The sequence below is a fragment of the Tupaia chinensis genome, unplaced genomic scaffold (assembly GCF_000334495.1).
Source record: "Tupaia chinensis unplaced genomic scaffold, TupChi_1.0 Scaffold000183_1, whole genome shotgun sequence".
Lineage (NCBI taxonomy): Eukaryota > Metazoa > Chordata > Mammalia > Scandentia > Tupaiidae > Tupaia > Tupaia belangeri.
Window position 1 is genome coordinate 227,955 of NW_006159658.1, and position 13,300 is coordinate 241,254.

The 13,300-nt window shown below is 40.8% G+C and overlaps 1 protein-coding gene across 6 annotated transcripts in view; it reads right to left on the reverse strand.

Moving 5' to 3' along the window:
• Window positions 1–13,300, reverse strand: part of RIMKLB (ribosomal modification protein rimK like family member B) — a 111,845-nt gene that overhangs the window by 75,558 nt on the left and 22,987 nt on the right. For 4 of the 6 annotated variants that reach the window (XR_334272.3, XR_334270.3, XR_334271.3 and 1 more), the window contains exon 1: window positions 11,401–11,941. The exons of 1 other annotated variant lie outside the window; for it this stretch is intronic. The gene's annotated coding sequence lies outside the window, so the exon portion shown is untranslated. Of the gene's footprint in view, window positions 1–11,400; window positions 11,942–13,300 lie in introns of those variants that run through there. One more of the 6 variants, XM_014587101.2, reaches the window with a different exon arrangement.

The window sequence follows — 13,300 nt, forward strand, 5'->3', positions numbered from 1 at the left end:
AAAAAATTTCAGAAAAAAAAAAGGCATTAGAAATACCTATTTGATGACTGCAGTTAAGCTATATAGCCTTAGTTAGGTGCTACTTTACAGTATGTTTGTTCTATTCACTGAGGTTTATGCCTAAAGTCAGTCTTGTGTTCATGGATATGTACATATAAGCTGTGCTTGCTATTGAAAATATTTAGATTTATTAAGATATTTAGTGAAACAATAAAATGGGGGAGGCATAGAAAGCAACAATAGATACCAGACACAGTGTGGGAGGAGGGTGGGAGATGGCAGAGGGTGAGATAGGGAATCAAGGATGGGAAAAAAGGCAAAATATACAGAAAACAAGAAATGGAAAATGATTTGTTGACAATAACACATATGTTGATGTGCTTGATTGAGCCAATATACAGTGTATTCTCAATGGAAAAATCTCATTTTGTATGCTATAATGATGTACAGTGAATGAATGTAAATAAAGAAAAAAATGTATAAAAAAAAAAAATTCTACTTTTACAGATTATTTCATGAAACAAGAGAGAAAATGAGTGACAGCACTCCCAGCAGAGTCTCAATGTGGATTGACCCACATGGACATTTTCCTGGTCCATATCCAGAGTGTCATGCTTTTGCCACTGCACTGTCCAACATCCTTATTCTATTATGAAGACAATTTCCCTTTACAGGATTAAAATCACAAATGAAGGAATGTTCAACAATTAGGGTAGTTTTTCAGACTAAGGTTCTGAGATATATTCAGGGTCTTGTTCATCCTCTCAGAACTATTCTGCCTTCTCAGGTCAAACAAATGGATACCCTCCATGTATTGATTTACTATTTTATTTGGGGGGGGTGTGTTTTTTGGTTTTTTTTTTGCTTTCGGGCGCGTGCGCTCGCCAGACAGACAGAGACAGAGAGACAGAAAGCGAGAAATCACCCCCCAGAGGGGATGGCCATGCCACAATCCCTTCTCCTCTCGGGATCTTGGGCACGCATGCACACGTGCCCGGCATGAGTTTTAAGCCACCGGGTCCGGGACGCGAATAGCGGTCGACTACATGGAAGTCCAGTGACATAGCCATTACACTAACTTCTGGTCCCAATTTACAATTTTTTTTGAAGATTTACTTAATTTTATTTATTATTACTTTTTTTTTTTTTTACTTGCCCAGAGAAAAAGAGAGACAGAGACAGAAAGGGAGAAGGCAAGCCACCAGGTCCAGGACTTGAACTGTGGTCAGCCATGTGGGAGTCCAGCATCCTAATCACCACGCCACCTGATGGCCCCAATTTCTTTTTTTTTTAAGGTTTTTGTCATAGGTTGAGCGTGCTCACCAGAGAAGGAAAGTGAGAAATCACACCCCGGCAGGATGGCCATATCACAATCCCCTCTCCACTCTCCTCTGGGATTTGGGGCATGCATGTACATGCAATGCACACAGTGTTTTTTTCAAACCGCCAAGGTCCAGGACTCAAACCACAGTTGGCTGTGTGAAATTCCAGTGCTGTAACCACTATGCCACTTGCCAGTCCCCTGATTCATAATTTGATTGAAACTTCTGCTTTCAAGCCTCAGAAGCACATTCTCAAAGTTTCTTGAGATTTAAGTTTCCCATGGCCACAGCCACTCACATTGGCTTAGAATAAACCTCCCTCAGAATCTTAGTTTGGTTTCTCCATCAACATTTTACACATACTATTTCAATTCAGCCTCAGATATACAACTACCACTTTACAGATTAAAACACTGAGGTAAACAGAGCTGAGACTTCCCTTCTCCAAATTTTTTTAAATACTAAGTTTCATAGCTTGAATTTCAATAGTATCTAAGTCCCAAAAGTCTTCCTCCAACTCATACTATGTGCCTATTTATTTAGTAATAAAGCTTTTACCGTTTTTTAAAGAATTATTTCATATTACTTATTATTTATTAAAATTTGCTATAGGGCACATGCACTCACCAGAGAGAGAAAAAGGGAAAGTGAAAAAGCAAGTCTCCAGGGCCAGCACTCAAACCATTGTCAGCCATGTGCAAGTCCAGTGTCTCAACCATCATGCTACTTGCTGGCCCCAAGGCTTTACCATTTAACATCAACTTTTTTTTTTTTTGGTGAGGTTTTCGCTACAGGGCACGTACGCTCGCCAGACAGAGAGACACAGAGACAGAAAGCGAGAAATCACCCCCCGGGGGGATGGCCACGCCACAATCCCTTCTCCTCCATTCTCTTCTCGGGATCTTGGGCACGCACTCACACGCGCCCGGCTTGAGTTTTAAGTCACTGGGTCCAGGACGTGAACCACAGTCGACTACGTGGGAGTCCAGCAACATAGCCATTACGCTAACTGCTGGTTCCCCCATTTAACATCAACGTGACATGGTGGTTAAGGTGCTGGACTCCCACATGGCTGACCATTGTTTGAGACCTGGACCTGGCAGCTTTGCTACCTTCTCTCTCTCTGGTGAGTGCGTTTGCCCTATAGTAAATTCTAAAATAATAATAAATAAAATTAAATAAATAACTCTTTAACAACAACAAAAAGAAAATCATCACTTGGGCCAGCAGGTGGCATGGTAATTAAGGTGCTAGACTCCCACATGGCTGACTGTGGTTTGAGCTCTAGACCTGGTTGGTCTTTCTCTCTCTCTTTCTCACACATGTGTCCTACAGCAAATTTAAAAATAATAAATAAAATTAAATAATTCCTTTTTTAAATAATTATTTTATTGAACTTAATTTATGTATATATTTATTGTAATTTGACTAGAGAAGGACAGAGCGAATGAGAAAGAGGGAAAGCGAACCATCAGGTCCGGGATTTCACGAAACACTTTTCGCATACATTTTCTCACTTTAATCTGTATATAGTAATTATGTTAGGAACAAGGGCATATACTATTCTTTTTTAAAGATGTACCCAAAATAACAGAGCCAGGACTTTGTACTCTTTTCTACTACATGTAAAGATCGTATCAAAGAGAATTTGGATAAAGAAATTCACATTTTGAGTAACTGAATGTGCCAAAAGTCTTCACAACGAAACCGTGACTGCATTTTACACTAAAGCTTTCTAACAGAGGTTAGGTAATTTGTCTAAAGTAAGAATCAGAGACCGTTAGAGCTCAGAGTGACTTTGAATTCCACAGATTCTATGACAAAGATTGCCAGGTGTCTCCCAATATCCATTGTCTATTTCTTCCTCAGTAATAAGATACCTGTTACTTAGCTGACCACAATGTCATGGAACTAAAACACTGTATTCCCTAGGCTTTCTTGTAGCTAGCTGTGGTCACATAACTAAATTATGTCCAAAGAGATCTGGATAAAAAAGGACTACATGTCCAGAAGCCATACTCTCCCTTGGCACATTCTCCCTCCTGCTACCTAAAATATGTATGTTCAGGCCACAGCTCCAGCATCCATCTGGACTGTGAGGGACAGGGTGTGAACTCTAAGCAAGGGCAGTTATGTGAAGAAATTTGAACCCTAACAATGGTGTAGCACCATGGCTGTGGACTCCTTACTACATCTGTTGCATGAGAAAGACTTAAACTTTTATCTTATTTACAACAATAATATTTTAGGGATTCTTCTGTTATAAATTGCTAAGCCTTACCCTAACAACAAACTATACCCTCTACCTTGTTCAAAATTATTTCCATCACAAGATTTTTTTAAGTCATCAAGTAGTAGTATTGAGTGGTTTTTGTTTTTGATTTTAATTGCCAAAGAGCAAGAGCTCTACCAGAGAAAGAGAGAAAAAGCACTACCTGATGGAGTGTGGTCACACTACAATCCCTTCTCCATTTCTCCATCCTGTTGGATTTCTGGGCACACATTCGCAGCATGTTTTTTTATGCCACTGGGGCAAGAATTCAAACTACAGTCAGCCATGTGGGACTTGGCTCCCTTAACCACTAGGCTAGAGGACAGACCCAGTATTGAGTGTTTCCATAAGTAAGAAGTTTTCTTCACACTAACAAATAAGGTCATCACTATTTTTCATTTTATTTTCATATTTATTTCACTGTACTCCTATATTTCTATATTCCAACAGAATAGTACTAAAGCAAAAATATTAGCAAACAGTTCAAACTCAGAAGTCACAACCCCAGATAAGCTAAGAATCTGAAAGAACTAAATCCCCAAGATTTAGCATTCAATTAACATTAGCAGGCCTACTATGCACTCTACATAGAGGCCACTATAATCAAGAGACATAGTTTTTGTACTCATATAACTAAAAACAATCTGATGCTTAAATGTCGTAAGATGCTTGGCACTGGTTATTCATAGAGAAATGCAAATCAAAATTGCAAACCCTCAGTCACAGCTACTATCAACACACACACACACACACAAGTGGTACAAGTGCTGGAAGCCACATGACTAAGTTCAGATACCCTGCCTACTTGATTTGAAACACACCAGGCACACACGTACGCGCCCAAAATCCTGATGAAACCTGAGGATGTTAAGCTAAATCAACCAGTAACAATAATGCAAAATTGACAATACATTGAAAGACCCTCTTCACCCCATGCATGCATCCATCCACACATGCTACACACACACACAGAGCCAACCAGCTGACATGGTGGTTAAGGTGGCTGAATCCCACATAACTGACTGCGTAATTTAATCCCAAGACCCAAAGTCTTGAAAAAGACACACTGGGCTTAGGTGTATACATGCACAAAATCCCAAGAGGATAATGCAGAGGGGATGGCTACACGGTCATTCCCTAGGAGGTGCTTTTCTTTCTCTGTTTCTTTCCCGAAAGCACACATACTGTATAGTTCATTAAAATTTTAAAGACACACTGCAGGGACCAGCAGTTGGCGTAATGGCTATGTTGCTGGACTCCCATGTAGTCAACCATGGTTCGAGTCCCAGACTTGGTGGCTTAAACTCACACCGGGTGCGTGTGCATGCATGCCCAAAAATCTTGAGAGTCGAATGAAGGACAAGGGATTGCAACGTGGCCATTCCCCAGGGGGTGATTTCTCTTTCTGTCTCTCTGTCGAGCGCACAAGCCCTATAGCAAAATCTTTTCTCAAAAAAAAAAAAAAAAACCCACACTGCCACCAGCAAATGGTATAATGGTTATATCACTGTACTCTCAGAGTCTACCGCCATTCAAGACCCAGACTCAGTGCCTTAAACTCACACTGAACTTATGTGTGTGTGCCCAAGATCCTGCGAAAATGGAGGAAAAGGGACTGTGGCATGGCCAGTCCCCCCTGGGGTTTCTATCTCTCTGTCTCTTACTGTCTCTCTAGTAAGTGCACATGGCCTATAGCAAAAATCTCTCAAAAAAAAAAAAAAAAACCAAACCCCGCAAAATAAATAAATAACAAGTTTTAAAAGTTATTTTAACTTTATTTTTATTTATTTTAATAAGACCAGAAAGAGACTGAGTGAGTGATTAAGAGAGAGAGAGATAGAAAGTGAGAAAGCAAGCCACCAGGTCTGGGACTCAAACCGTGGTTGTCCATGTGGGAATCCAGTGCCTTTAATCACCTGCTGACTCCATAAATAAACATTTTAAAACACACCCCGAATATAGCAAGTACTGGCAAGGATGTGGAAAACAGGAGACCATGTATGCTATTAGTGGAAATGTAAAAAAGTTTAACCACTGAAGAAATAGTACTTTTCCTCAAAAAATTAAAAATAAAATTACTATGTTATCCAGGAATTCAACTTCTGAATATTTACTCAAAAAAACTGAACACAGAGTTTCAAAGAGACTATTACTTAGCCTGGAAGAAAATTCTGATACATGGGCCAGCAAGTAGCATGGTGGTTAAAAGCGCTGAACTCCCACATGGCTGACCATGGTTAGAGTCCCGGACCTGGAGGCTTAAAACTCACAGAGGATGCATACGCATGCATGCCCAAAATCCCAAAAGGAGACTAGAGAAGGGACTGCGGAGTGCCCATCCCCCCTGGGAGGTGATTTCTCCTTTTCTGTGTCTCCAGCGAGTACACATACCCTGTAGCAAAAATCTTTCTTAAAAAAAAAAATATATAATAAAAATAAATAAAAATAGGGACCAACAGTTGGTATAATGGTTATGTCACTGAAATCCCATGTAGTCAACCGCGGTTCGAGTCCTGGACCCGGTGGCTTAAACTCACACTGGGCACATGTGCATGCATGCCCAAGATCCCGAGAGGAAAATGGAGAAGGGATTGCTACGTGGCCATTCCCCCCAGGGGGTGATTTCTCACTTTCTGTCTCTCTGTCTGTATCTTTCTGGTGAGCACACATGCCCTATAGCAAAAAACAAAAACAAAAAACTTTCCAAAAAAATAATTAAAAATTTAAAATAAGCCAAAATACTGTATGATTTCACTAACACACCCAGAATAGTTGAATTCACAAATAGAAAATATTATAGTACTTCCAAGAGGCTAATGGGTCTAGAGGTCCAGTTTTCCAAGACTTAAGGAATTCTGGAACTTGATGATAGAAATGAGTATGTAACACAATGAACATACTTAATACCACTAAATTATATACCTTAATAAAATGATAAGATGGACATGTTATGTGTATTTTACCACAACAAAAAGAAAACTGGAAAAGTCATGAATAAGTTAACTGCAAACTTCAAATGGTACTGTCACCTAAATTACAGGTAGTTACTAAAATTCTTAAAATAGTATATAAAACCTACTAAACTTAAAAAAAAAAATATGGTTCTGAAGGCCCATAGGTAGCATGGTGGTTAAAGTACTGGACTCCCACATGGCTGACCACGGTCTGAGCCCCAGACCAGGTAGCTTGAAAAAATTACAGTGGGAAGATGTACGTGCATGTCCAAAATCCAAAGAAGAGAATGGAGAAGAGGACTGTGGTGTGGCCACCCCGTCCTTGGGGGGTGATCTCTCGCTTTCCCTTTCTCTGTATGTCTCTAGCGAGCACATGCCCTATGGTAAAAACTAAAAAAAAAAAAAAAAAAAAAAGTTTCTATGGAATCCAAATGAAGTTTCTTTTTTTTTTTTTTGGAGAGGTTTTTTTGCTATAGGGCGCGTGCGCTCGCCAGACAGACTGAGACAGAGAGAGATAATGCGAGAAATCACCCCCCAGGGGGGATGGCCACGCTGCAATCCCTTCTCCTCCATTCTCACCTCGGGATCTTGGGCACGCACACACACGACGTGCCCGGCATGAGTTTAAGCCACCAGGTCCGGGACGCGAGCCAGAGTCGACTACATGGGAATCCAGTGACAAAGCCATTATGCTAGCTGCTGGTCCCCAAATGAAGTTTCTAATAATTTCACTTAACAGAGAAAAGTTACATACAAAATAAAATCTCTGAAAGGGTCAGTAGGTGGCGTAGAGTTTGGAGCACTGGATCCCACATGCCTGGCTGTGTGGTTCAAGTTTCAGACCAGGCAGCTTGAAAGTCAAGACCGATATGCGTGCCCAAAATCCTGAGAGGAGGATGGACAAAAAGAGATTGCAGCATGGCCATCCTCCCAGGTGGTGCTTTCTCACTTTCTCTCTTTCTCCTAGAGAGCACAAGCACCCAATTGCAGATTTTAAAAAGTAACTCTGGGGTCCAGCAGGTGACGTGGTGGTTAAGGGCGTTGGACTCCCACATGGCCAATAGTGGTTTGACCCCGGACCTGGCAGCTTGCTTTCTCTCTCTCTCCTCCCACCATCCCACCCCCATCAAATTGAAATAAATAAATATAAATAAATATTTTAAAAAGTAGTTCTGAAATATAATACAAATTTTGAAAAGGTTCCTGAGATACAATAATCAGTAGAGATTATAATATAAATGTCAGGCCTTCCCACCAAATTTTCTTTCCAGACATTACTTTGAAAAATAGTTGGAGAGCAACATGATGGCACAGTGTGACACAGCTGAACCCACACAGGAAAGGTCCTGTGTTCACATACTGGTACCTCCCTGAGCATGTCAGCTGTACACAGATGCTTTTCTGGTCCAGGCTGGCTGGACAAAGGGTGAGTCATGGCCATGAGGACTTCACTGAGGAGTGCCTGTTTCCCTGTCACTGTCCCACACAAAAGAAAGAAATTATTTTCAAAATGTTAAAGAGGGCCAGTCTATGTATGGCCTGGTGGTTAAGGGAGCTGGAACCCATATGGCTTACCACATGGTTCAAGTCCTGGCCCCAGTAGCTTAAAACACACACCAAGCACTTGTCTACAGGTACCCAAAATCCTGAAAGAAGAGCAAAACAGAAGGGATTGTGGCATGACCATTCCCCATAGGGGGATGCAGGAGGCGCTTTCTCCTGCTCCTCCAAGTCTGTCTCTGGCAAGCACACATACCTCTGGCCAAAAGAATATATATATATATATTTTAGAATGATTTCATTCATTCACTCATTCATTTTTTCTTTTTCTTTTTTTCTGAGAAGTTTTTGCTATAGGGCATCTGCACTTGCCAGAAAGACAGAGACAAAAAGTGAGAAATCACCCACCAGGGAGGATGGAAACGCTGCAATCCCTTCTCTTCCATTATCCTCTTGGGATCTTGGGCGCGCACGCACATGCACCTGGCTTGAGTTTAAGCCACTGGGTCCAGGACTCAAACCACGGTCGACAACGTAAGAGTCCAGGCAACACAGCTATTATGCCAACTGCTGGTCCTTCATTCATTTATTTTAACTTGACCACCAAGAGAGAGAGGGAGAGGGGAAGTGAGAAAGTAAGCCTAAGCCACCAAGTCTGGCACTCAAACCATGGTCAGCCAAGTGGGAGTGTCCAGCACCTTAACCACCACACCACCTGCTGGCCCCAGAATAATAATTTTAACAAGACAAAAAGCTATTCATTTATTCAAGTCCAAAGCTTTTCGGATATGGCTAACTACAATATATCATCTGTCAAAGGAACAAACTAAGGAACAGCAAGTGGCATGGAGGTTAAGATGCTGGATCCCACATGGCTGACAGGGCTGTTTGGTTCAAGTTCCAGACCTAGAACATTGAAAAGTCATGTTGTGTGTACACACATGTCCAAGAGGAAACTGGTGAAGGAGGGATCATGGTGTGGCCATCCAACCTGGGGGGTGATGTCTCACTTTCCCCTCTCTCTCTACCTGCTTCTGTTTCTGGTAAATGCACACGTCCTATAGCACAAACTTTTTTTTTTTTTAATAAAATTAAAAACAAAGGAATAAGCTAACAACTGAGAACTCTAGTAAAAGAAGAATTCCAAGACTGCTATTTGGGCAAACTCACATGAATTTTCAAGAGGCAGTTTTTTGATAAAGTATCAAATACTCAAATGCTTCCCAAAATGGGAAAGCAGAGTAGTAAGAAATAAGTGGTCTGATCTTATATAGTAACTCCATGTTCTATTTTGGAGATGTTATTTCTAAATTTGTAAGAACACTAAGCCAAGAGCTAGTATCAGAAAGATAAAAAAGAAATGGAATGTAAGAAGCTGAATACAGAGTAAAAACATTTATGGAACTTTTTGGTCACAAACTTGAAGATGTATTGTCTTTTTTGGGGGGAAAAAGGTAGTAAAATTAATCAGGCATATAAATTTTTAACTAGATTTCTGTTTTGCCAACTCTTCAATTCAAATTGGTACACATTTCATGATAATCTAGTAGACCCTCCAGACACTGCGGGGAGGAATGACTGGCCGATGAAAAGTTAAAAGTGGGACCAGCAGTTAGCGTAATGGCTATGTCGCTGGATTCCATGTAGTTGACCGGAGTTTGCATCCCGGACCCGGTGGCTTAAAACTCATGCCGGGCACGTAAGCATACGTGTCCAGGAGAACGGAGAAGGGACTGCGGCGTGGTCATCACCCCTGGGGGGTGATTTCTTGCTTTCTGTCTGTCTGTCTGTCTCTGTCTGGCAAGTGCACGCGCCCTATGGCAAAAACCTCTCCAGAAAAAAAAAAAAAAGGGATAATGAGGGACCAGCAGTTGACGTAATGGCTATGTTGCTGGACTCCCATGTAGTTAACCACGATTCAAGCCCCGGACCCAGTGGCTTAAACTCACATTAGGTGCGTGTGCGTGAGTGCCCAAGATCCTGAGAGGAGAAGGGATTGTGATATGGCCATCCCCCACTGGGGGATGATTTCTCGCTTTCTGTCTGTCTGTCTTTCTTGTGAGTGCACACACCCTATAGCAAAAAAATACTCTCCAAAAAAATAAATAAATAAAAATAATAAAGTAATCAATGAAAGCAGACTGTAAATTTCATGAAGTTAGAAGTCATATCTGCTTTATTCTCCACTGTGGGCAACACCGAACCTGATAACACAATAGACTGAGAAGTTGAAGGATAGGACTTATTTTAAGAATCTGCTATTATCTGGGCCAGCAGGTGGCGTGGTGTTTAAGAGAGTTGGACTCCCATATGGCAGACCATGATTCGAGTCCTGGACCTGGCGGCTTTTTCTCTCTCTCTCTCTCACTCTGTCCCTCTCTGGTCAAATTAACATAAATAAATAAATAAATAAAGTTCAATAAAATAATTATTTAAAAAAAAAAAGAATCTGCTATATCAAGTCATAAAGGAATACCAAAAAGACAGCTATCAATAGTTCAATACTAAATACTAGGCAATGTGTATCTCCATGAAGCCTCACTGTAGCTGTCAAAATTTAAAATTTATTTTTTAATTTCTCTTTTAAAAAAGAAAAAAATTAATAAAAAACAAAAGAAAAGAAAATCAAGCCTAATGCTACTTTCTATCGTCAACATAAAACTGATAGTGAAATAATTAGCTTTGTTAACAGTTAACATTCGGAGGAAGCATAGTTTCAGTAAGAAAAAAAAAAGATATAAGCAGATGGATTACATGCAGACCAGCCTTTAAGGGAGTACAGCTGGCTAGCTCTGTGGCTTTTGTCCTTCAAGCCAATTTTGAGGGAAAAAAAAAAAAAAAACACTGGAAAAGAAAACATTAAAAATAACACCATGGCATTAGTTACCATGAAGCCAGAAAGTCAGTCTTCCTTTTCTGTAAATCTAAGACATACACAGATACATATGGCACATGAATCTAAAATGCACCATGTAGACATTTTTGGAGGTACTGTATTATTTCTTAACCATCTTGATAGGACAAACAGGAATATTCCAAGTAATGAAAGACGATTTCCCCAACATCTGTACCTGATCTCCCTACTCAACCTCTCCTGAAACAACTGCACGTGTCGCACCGCAAACATTTAAAAATAATACTTTTTGCACCGTTGCTATCATGATCTCCTCCCTCAGATTTTAAAATAACTATTACCGTTTCTAAAGGTTCTTTTCTCCCAAGCTTATGGCTTACTTCCACGTGCAGAGTACTCTGTAAACTAACTCACCATAAAATAAAGTTTCTCTGTGAATCCAAATCACTGAAGTGCCCCCAAAACAATTGTCAGCAAGCAATATACAATAAAACTCACCCTCCTTACTTTATGTTTGGTTCTCTCTCTCTTCACATGTTGTTCGTGGGTACAGAAGTTCTTCCTCCACCCATTTTCACTCAGTGTATGTCTCTATGCCTGCTCCCCAGAAGATGACAAAAACTACTCGTTTCCCAAAGTGTTGGACAACTAGCTCTCTCTGTCCCCGTCCCCCAGCCCCAGCAGTATTCATGGTCCATTCGTCTTCCAGCTCATAGAGGGGGGACCTTTGAGAAATACATCTAGTGACTTACCCCAGCAGCAAATCCCAGGAGGATACAAGTTGAGAAAAGGAGGAACTGGGGATTATTTTACAGTATGTTTCTCCATGTGCCCCAAACTAATCTCTGAGGCATGGTGTATGCTCACTGGCTCAGAGAAAATGTCCACTTTAGTGTCTTTCTTCACAATATGGCTGAGAAGTATTAGAAGCTTTGTGAGATGTTGTTAATATTTTTCCTCTCGAGAGGAAAAGGATCAACTGAATAAGAAGGGGGGATAAAAGAGAAAACTTCTTGTCACTCTCTCCTCCACCCCCAGATACTACTACTGACAAATATTCATAAGGGACTCTATGGAAACACAGGAAAAATAAGAATGCTATTCACTAGAAATTAAGATAAGTAGAATTTTAGCTGGGCTAAAGGTTACTCAGCTCCTTACCCCCTGCAGGGGGAAAGGCAGGAAGAGAAAAGTGGCTCTTGACTGAGTGGAGGACGGTTTGTGACTCAATTTGCAGTTCCCCTTCTTGGCTCTTTTCTCAGACTGCCCCCCTCCCAGATAAGCAGACTCCAGCACCTGGTGGGGGTAAGAGAAGACAAGAGAGAAAAAAAGGAGACAGAGAAAGATAAAAAACATCAACAGCCATGTTGCCAAACTAACAACTAAATCAATGACACGAAGGAAGGAAATAGCACTAACCAAGATAGAAAGGAATACACTAAGATTACCTCCAAGTAATCTTTGGACACACTAAGTAACACACTGTAACCATTAGAAAAGAAATTTAACTGGGACTGTTTTTAAAATCACAGATTTATATATTACAATTTAGGAAATATTTTATCTCCATGATTGGAATTTCAGAGATTTTTTTTATTCCAAGTGAATACCTTTAAAGTACTTTGACAATTCCTTACTTTTAAGAAATTGTGTTTCTTTTTTTTGAAGGAGCCAGCAGGTGGTGTAGTGGTTAAGGCACTGGACTCCCACATGGCTGACCACCGGTTTGAGTCCCAGATCTAGCTGCTTGAAACTGCCGCAGTCCTGAGAGGAATGGAGAAAGGATTGTGGCATGACCATTCCTCCTGGGAGGGAAGCTGATTTGTCACCTTGTCTCTGTCTCTCTGGCAAGTGCACACACCCTATAGCAAAAAATCTCTTCAAAAGAAAAAAAAATGGAAGTAAATTCTCTTTAAAATATGAAATTTTGTGAAAGAATAGGTGATAAGTCACATTTAAATTTTAATGGTTATATGCAGTAAATAAGGGAGTCCAGAAATACCATGAACAGTCCAAGACCTCTCTCTCTCTCTCTCTCTCTCACACACACACACACACACACACCTTCCGTATTAAAACGCCCATATATTTTCTCCAGAGATGTAGAATTTAACCCAAATGCACGAACGTGCGGGAACGAGGCAGGTAATTACTGGGAACAGAGCAGCACACTGGAAGAATGTATAGCACATCAAAGTTACATTCAGCACGGAGTATAATGACCCCACTCCCGGAATTCGCACCCCACCTCTATTCAGAAACGCAAACGGGATGAAACGCTGGGATTAGCGCTCTGCCATCGGACTACGGCTAAATTAATAAAGTAAAGCTGCGGGGCTCGCCCACGTTTGGGTGGGGGAGGGGTGGTATTTACATCGCCGTCAAAGGCTTAAAAAAA